Source organism: Lycium barbarum, chromosome 6 (assembly GCF_019175385.1).
Source record: "Lycium barbarum isolate Lr01 chromosome 6, ASM1917538v2, whole genome shotgun sequence".
NCBI classification, from domain to species: domain Eukaryota; kingdom Viridiplantae; phylum Streptophyta; class Magnoliopsida; order Solanales; family Solanaceae; genus Lycium; species Lycium barbarum.
The window spans coordinates 106,933,019-106,941,855 of record NC_083342.1 but is presented as its reverse complement, the minus strand read 5'-3'; positions in this window follow the sequence as shown (position 1 = coordinate 106,941,855).

The window sequence follows — 8,837 nt, the reverse complement described above, 5'->3', positions numbered from 1 at the left end:
CCATTATGGACCATGGAGGTTCACTTTGATTCAATATCCAGTCTACCAGCAGCTTGGAATCGCTTTCCATTTCTAACTTTCTAAATCCCTTCGTCACACACCATTCTACTCCTATTTCCATCGCCTGTGCCTCAGCTAAGTTATTAGTAGAGATGCCAAAATTCACTCCAAAAGCAGCTATCAATGTACCTTTACTGTCTCTGATAATACCCCCACCTCCACTGATGCCAGGATTTCCTTTTGAACAACCATCCGTATTCAGTTTCACATAGTCATTAGCAGGAAAAGCCCATTTCACAACTATAGATTTAAAAAGTAGTTTTGCTTGCTCCATTACATGTATGAACTGCCTCCAATGTAAAAAAGGATCAATATAGTTAAGATACACACAGCAACTTTAGAAAGAGAAGGTTTGCCTTCTCTCTAGAAAAAAAAATTACCGTTGCTAACCTTTACAATGGCAATAGATTCACCCAGCGGCCTCCCAGTGCAATAATCTTGCTACTTTCCAGTGTGATAGGTGTACCTTATAATTACCTTTCACCATTGTTAGCAACTTTTCTATCTCCGTACTAAATACAGCCATTGAAACCACTGCGCGTCCACCCACGCGCCACCCTATGGCAACTCCAACGGCCGGAATTCCGGCGCGTATTGAGCAGCCAAAGGACCCAACAACAGAGGCGACCTCTTCTACACACCCAAATCTGAAAAACAACAGCTATAAAGGGGCAATCGAAGGAACCCATAAACAATTTATCCCTATTAATAATTACCCAGTGAAGGCAAGGCAAACAACCCACAACGGCACACCGGCGACAATATTTGATGCTGATAACTACTACGGGGTGATGACGGAACAGGGCAAATGGACTCTGGTGGGTAAATACACGTATGGCAGACCTCAAATCGACCTCATTCGGAGCAAATTTCGTGAGCAGATTCCTCTAAAAGGTGAGGTTCGCATAGGTGTTTACGATTATAGACATATTTTCTTAGATTTTGATAATGAAGCTGATCTCAACGACGTTTACTTTAGAAGATTTATTTCTACTAATGACTCTTTGATGAGAATGTTTAAATGGTCTCCGGATTTTGACCCAAATGAGGAAACCTCATTAGCCCCAATTTGGGTTCTGCTTCCGGGTTTGAAATATCATTTGTATCAATGGAATTATCTGAGTCAAATACTCGAGCAAGTAGGGATTCCTATAAAAGGGGACATTGCAACAAATACTAGAACCAGACCAAATCTTGCTAAAGTAAGGGTAGAGGTTGACCTGGAGAAACCTCTTCCAAATTCTGTTTTCATTGGGATAGAAAAGAAAGGAGCAGGATTGAAAGGTTACTATCAAAAAATTGAATACGACGGTGTTCCGGCTTTTTTGTCGAACTTGTAGATTACAGGGTCATGATCAATCCAAGTGCAAAGTGGAAGCTAGGAGAAAAACAAATTAACAGGAGGGTAAATAGGAGGCTACTGTCGAAGTACAAAATAACAAGAATCAAGAGGAAAAAATTGAAACACAACATCATGAAAGGGAAAGGGAAGGGGATAAGAACAAGCACAATGAGAAACACAACAATGTACCAAGTGGTTCCAACATGGGGAAAAAGAAGCAAGATGAGGATGGGTTCATAGAAGTCACTAAGAGAAAGAGCAAGAAAGTTTTTGATAAGCCCACAAACCCAGTCAATACAACGAAAGGTATTGACACCAAAGATGCTCAGAACTATTCTGCCAATCAAAATCAAGGTCAACAGGTGACAGATACAAGAAATCAGGTTAATAAGCTATTAGTAGCTGAACAAAGCAAGCAGAAAGAGCAAGAAAAGGCACCAGAAAAACCTCTTATTTTAACAGGAAGCATAGACGAAAAATTAAATTTGGAAAGTGTTGGAGCTAAAGGGCAGAAGAAGACGCAAAGAAAGAAAAGGAAGAAAGTAAATGCTGCTAGATTCCTCAAGAATATGCTATGGGTTAAACAGAAACCAAAGCAATCTTATGCTAAGGAAAATCTTGATAGAACAGAGCATTATAAGAACAATAACTCTTTAGATAGCATGGAGGTTAATAAAGGAGAAATTGGAGATGATTTCTTAGACAGCCAGGGAAGTAGCTCTAAAGGAGAACATAAAGGGCATATGTCTCCTATTACTGCGAATACTGAATGTTTGCAACAAAAAGGAGGCAGACTGGAGATAGATTTGGGATATGTCAAGTTCATTCCACTTGAAGATAAACATGGCCCGGATATAGAACATAATTCAGATCAGGAATTATGTTATGACACCAGCGAGGAACAAATAGCACGAATTTCATCAGATGAGGAGGTGCCAGACAGTTTTGAGAATATTACTACAGCAGAAGAGGAGCAAATCCTGGACAGCTTGGTTGAAGTATTTGCTCCAAGTCCAAGAGACATCAATGACCCTATCACACAGGAAAGAGAACAAGTCATAAATCAGCAAGGCTTATCACCAAGAGGTAGCAAAAACAGGAAAGGTAAAAACAGTAGAAAAGGAAACAAAGCTGAACAAGCTGAAAAAATGGCTACCCCCTCTAAAATTTCTTTATGATTAAGCTCATAATATGGAATATTAGGGGGATAACCTCTCAAGGTGCTTTCGATAGACTTACTAAATTAGTTAAACTTCACATAATTGATTTTATTGCTTTGCAGGAACCTTTTTTACAAAGTAATAAAATTGAAAAATTTAGGAGAAAGCTTGGATTTGATCATGCTATCTCCAATTCTCATAGTAAAGTTTGGATTTTTTGGAAAGCTAACATCATTTGTTCAGTACTGTTCAAAAGTAGACAACAAGTTACTTTGCAGGTTCAGCTACAAGGAAATGCAGACATGTCTTGGATAACAATTGTATATGCTAGATCCAAAGCAAATAAAAGGAGACACCTGTGGCAGAAATTAAGAGAGCTAAATTATATCATAAATGGCCCATGGATCATTGGAGGGGACTTTAACTCCATAATGGAAGCAGAAGAAAAGAAAGGGGGTGTTCCATTTAGATTAAGCAATTGTCTTGACTTTATTAATTGTATGGAAGACTGTGGAATGACTGATGCAGGTTTTACAGGTAATATCCACACTTGGTGCAATGGAAGAGGAGGAACTGAAAGGATACATATGAGACTTGATAGACTTGTGCACAATGAAGAATGGTCTACCAAATTTCAAAACATTCATGTGGAGCATCTATCAAAAACTGGATCAGACCACAATCTATTATTGGTCGACTGTACAGAGGACAACCAACAGGTAATCAAGTATTTTAAGTTCCTTAATTTTTGGACAGAGCAAGAGGACTTTCTTCCATTGGTTAAAACTGTTTGGGACATTGAAGTTTATGGTAATCCTATGTGGAGGTTACAACAAAAGCTTAAGTTTTTAGCCAAGGAACTAAGTAAATGGTCTAGACATAGCATTGGAGATGTTTTTGAGAAAGTTAAGGAGCTGGAAAAACAAGTTTCAGAAGCTGAAACAGCTTATTTGAACTCAGACTCTGATATTGATAGAATGCTTCTCAATAAATCCAAGGCTGAATATATAAAATGGTTGAAAATGGAAGACTCTATCATCAGGCAAAAGGCTAGAATAAAATGGGCTGAAGATGGAGACTCCAATACTAAGTACTTTCATAGTACTATCAGGGCTAGAAGAAGGAGAGCCCAGATTTTTAAAATCAAACATCAACAGGGCCATTGGGTAGAAGGTAATACTGACATTTCTAAAGCTGCCACTGATTACTTCAGTGAGATGTTCTCTGAAAACCAGAGGGATTTAAATCTGGACTTTGTTAAAGACTGTGAAAACTTGATTAGTCAAGAGGACAATACTCTATTGACCAAAATTCCAACAGCCGAGGAAATCAAAATGGCAATAGATTCTATGGATCCTAATAGTTGTGCAGGACCAGATGGATTCAATGGTTTCTTTTTCCAACACTGCTGGGAAATCATCAGAAGAGAGGTATTATCCTTTGTTCTTTCCTTTTTTCATGGAGCTGAACTCACTAAGTTTTATACTCACTCTTGTTTAGCTCTTATCCCTAAGGTCACTTCTCCTGATTGTTTTTCAAAGCTTAGACCGATCAGTTTAAGCAATTTTTCTAACAAAAATTCTATCAAAAATTCTTGCTTTGAGAATCAACACTATTTTGCCTAAGATTATTTCAGAAAATCAAACTGGTTTTGTTAAAGGAAGGCTGATTACCGAAAACATTCTCTTGACACAGGAGATTATTCATGGTATGAGATCCAAATCTAATGATTGCAATGTTGTTATCAAGCTTGATATGTCTAAAGCCTATGATAAATTATCTTGGAATTTCCTTACTTCTATTCTTAGGAAGATGGGATTTGACGATTTCTTTATTAACATGGTTTATAGACTAATTTCTAATAACTGGTATTCTGTGATTATTAATGGCATTAGATTTAGTTTCTTCAAATCCTCTCGGGGATTAAAACAAGGAGACCCTTTGTCCCCAGCTCTTTTTATTATTGCAGCTGAAACTCTTACCAGAGCCTTGAATTATCTTCACCATAATGAAAGGTTCGCTAGTTTCTCAATGCATAAAAAAGGCCCTCAAATTAATCACCTGAGCTATGCTGATGATTTTGTTCTATTCACATCTGCTGATAGAATCTCAATTAAGCTTATCATGAAACAGTTGAAGTTGTATCAAAGAGCTTCAGGATAGGAAATTAATAAGGATAAGACCTGCTTTCTAACTCATAGTAAGACTGACAGGATCTATAACAGAAGGATAAGAAGGTGGACTGGTTACAAACAGGCTACTTTCCCCGTCACTTATTTAGGCTGTCCTATATACTGTGGAAGAAAAAGAATCTCTTATTTCTCTGATATCTCCAAAAAGATTATCAATAAGATTGCAGGTTGGAAAGGTAGATTCTTATCACCTGGAGGTAAGGCTGTGATTATTAAACATATTTTACAATCTCAAACTCTGCATATATTTGCTGCATTGATGCCACCAGTAACAGTTTTATATGAGATCGAAATGCAGTTTGCTAACTTCTTTTGGGGTGAAAAAGACGGGAAAAACAACTATCATTGGTCCTCACGGGAGAACATGAACTTTCCTGTTAAAGAAGGAGGTCTGGGCTTCAAAAGTTTGCTGGACATCTGTCATACTTTCACTGCTAAAAGATGGTGGAGACTAAGAACTGAGCCTTCTCTGTGGGCACAATTTTTAAAAGCCAAATATTGTCAAAGAAGCAATCTCAATTCCAAAATGATAGCTTCAAAAGACTCTGCTGCTTGGAAGGACCTGCTTCACATTAGGGATAAAATGGAGATCAATATCAACTGGAGAATTAATTTTGGTAAAATTTTATTCTGGTGGGATAACTGGACTTTTAGAGGGTCCCTTTATCAAATGATTAATCCAACTCCCAAACCTAGAAATGTAATGGTTAAACACTTTTTACATAATCAGCAATGGGAGTTGGATGAAAATGATCCTTTTATTCCAAGGAACATCCTGGAAATGATCAAAACTATCCCTATTGGCAATGAAAGGGAGGATGATAAAACAATATGGAATTTGAATAGCAATGGAACATTTAGTTGTTCAACTGCTTATGAAATTGTTAGGAATAAAAATGTGGCCCCTCCTATTTATAAGTACATTTGGACTAAAGAGATTCCTTTTAAGATTTCATTTTTCATGTGGAAACTTTTAAAGAAAAATCTTCCTCTAGATGCTTACTTATCAAGATTTAACATTAACAAGGGCCCCAGTTGTTGTTGTTGCAGGGTAGCATGCATGGAAACAGGTGACCATGTCTTCGCTGCAAGTGAACTGGCCAAAAAAACATAGCAGAATATAACAAGACCTCTGGGATTTACGGTCACTGCAAATTCAGTCCAAGCCATTCTTTGGCAGTGGTGGAGACAAAAACCAAGGAGCTTAGTCCATAAATTCTTGCTACTTATCACTCCAGTGATAGTATGTTGGGAAATTTGGAAAGCAAGGTGTAAACAAAAATTTGAAAATAAAAAGACAACAGTCTCTATTATATGTTTCAAATCTCTTTTTCAGATCAAGGTGGGCATTGGGAAGAAATTCAAGTACATTGATTACACATGGAACTGGAACAAGGTCTGTCTTATGGCAGAGAATTTCAAGGCAGTAATCACAAGTAAAATGATCAAGTGGATTAAACCAACAGGCAACAAGTGGAAACTCAACACAGATGGAAGTTATCTGAAGAATCAGAGAAAAGCTGGAGACTGGTGGTATTGTTAGAAACAGATTTGGGAACATGATCATGGCCTTTTCATATCCATCCCAATTCTACACTAACAATTATAGCGAGGCTCAAGCAGCTCTGATAGGAATCTCTTGGTGTGTTAATCAACAGTTTGAGGCATTAGAAGTGGAACTGGACTCATTATTGGTGGTTCAAATGCTAAATGGTACACTTAAACCCCCATGGAGGATTCAAGGTATTATCAATGAAATAAGGGCAAAGATGACAGGGAGAAACATCTCAGTTCAACACTGCTACAGAGAACGGAACGAGGTTGCGGATGCTCTAGCCAAATACGCTGCACAAGTACAGGCCCCAAGAATTTTTTTGATTGAAGGAGACCTACCTATGGAGGCTAGAGGTCCTTTAAGAATGAACAAACTTGATCTCCCATCCTTCAGGAGACAAGTGAAGAAAAACTCCGGCTGGTTCTTCGAACCTCCGTGAGCAAACCTTCTGTAAATGCATTAACTTCTTATAGTTTCAATGCATCTTTATATAGTTTGCTAAGACTGTGACTGATAGAAGTTTGTAGCTTGCTAAAAGGATAGTGTAACCTACTGTTCTAAAAATCAAGGAGATCAGGTACTAAAGCCCCCCTCCAAGCCAGTGTAATTTTGTTTTTGCGGAAAATAATAGACAAGGTGGTTTTTGAAAAAAAAATGTGGGAATTGCTTATGAATGATCATGATAAGTTGTTGCCAACTCCTCTGAATTATCCCTTGTACAAACATATTCCTTCCTTCAAATCTAGCTTTGCATCTGTCCTTCCAAATCTGCCACAAAATGATGCTTGGAAGAATCTGCAATGCCATTTTCTGGATAGGATTCTTCCCTTTTACGAGCCACCATGTAATAACTCGTTGTCTTATGTTGTTTGTAGTCTGATAGATTCCAAAGCTTTGATTGAAATGCATCCAAACCTTTTTGTTGATCCTGCTTCTCACCATTAAATGCTCCAGGTTTTCCTGTTCATGGTCAAAACAACAAGAACATCTAGAAGGTAAGTTAACGTTAAATCTATTAAGATTGAGATCAACAGATACCTTGTTTTTCAGAGTTTTCCACAGAAAAAAGGAGACTTTGAAAGGAGCTTTCCTATGCCACATCATCTTGTTGACAAATGTAGCATATTGGGGTTTTCTCAGACAACTCCATGCAGATTTACAACTAAATTTCCCATCTGTGGTGATTGTCCATATTGGTTTATCATTGAGATGTGGAAATTTAATAGTAATTCCCTGGATATGATTAACCACCTGTTCCGGAAGTTTTAATCTCATCTTATTCACATTCCAACTGCCATTCTCAATGTACTCAGCTACTTGACCCCTCACCGAAGTGTTAGCTTTACCAAATTTAGCCAAGTCACCTAGTCCTGACCAGTTATCCCACCAAAAGCTAGCCTTACCATTATTTAGCTTCCAAAAAATAAGGTGGTCAACTTTCCCTTTGATCTTCATCATTCTCCTCCAGTTATGGGACTGAGAGTAGTTCCATTTCCTGGCTACAGGATGGATTCTTCTGGCATACTTTGCCTTCAGAAAACTGGCCCATAGAGATTCTTTAGTCCTGAATTGCCACCACAACTTAGCAGCAAAAGAATCAGAAATATCCTGTAAAGCTCTAATCCCAATCCCTCCCTCCTCTGTTGGATGGCAAAGACTAGACCATTTTGCCCAATGATACTTATTTTTGCCCTCATTACTGCCCCAAAAGAAATTAGCAAAAATTTGTTCCAATTGCTTGAAGATAGTCTTAGGAGGTTGACATATAGCAAGAAGATGCACTGGCATAACAGACAAAACATGTTTAATCAAAATCACCTTGCCTCCTGCTGACAGTTTACCATAGTTCCAAGAACTTATTTTCTTGAGAATTCTAGTAGCCATTTCAGCAAAATAACTAATGAGTTTCCTGCCCTGAAACAAAGGACATCCCAAGTAGTTTATTGGGAATTCTTGTCTATGTACTTGTAAGATGTTGGAAACTATCCTGCTTCTTTTTTCAGAAGTTTTCTTATCCATCAAAAAGCAGCTTTTGTTCCTGTTTATCATTTGACCTGAGTTGGTTGAGTAGTCCTCTAGAACTTTCATCAAACTCTTTAAAGACTCTGTTTTACCTCCACAAAAGATAATCAAGTCGTCAGCATACGCAAGATGATTGATCTTAGGGCCTTCTTTTTGCATAGTAAAACTGTTAAACTTAGGGTCATTAAACAGATTGTTCAACCTGCAAGAAAGAACTTCAGCAGCAATAATAAATAGAGCAGGAGATATAGGATCTATTTATTGACTTAAAACAATTAAGTGGAAATGATAACAAACTAAAGTAGGCAAATTCTGGTTCTATATTTGTGCAAAGTGATGAACTAGTTAAATAGTGGAGTACTATTTATGTTTCAAACAACCACTGTAGCGTGTATCTTTCATCTTCTGTTTAAGGATAATTCAAAAAGTATATAATTCTAATCACAATGAGCAAAATAAAGGCTTAGCATAAAATTCATGTTCAGCAGTTGTTAATACATTAATCT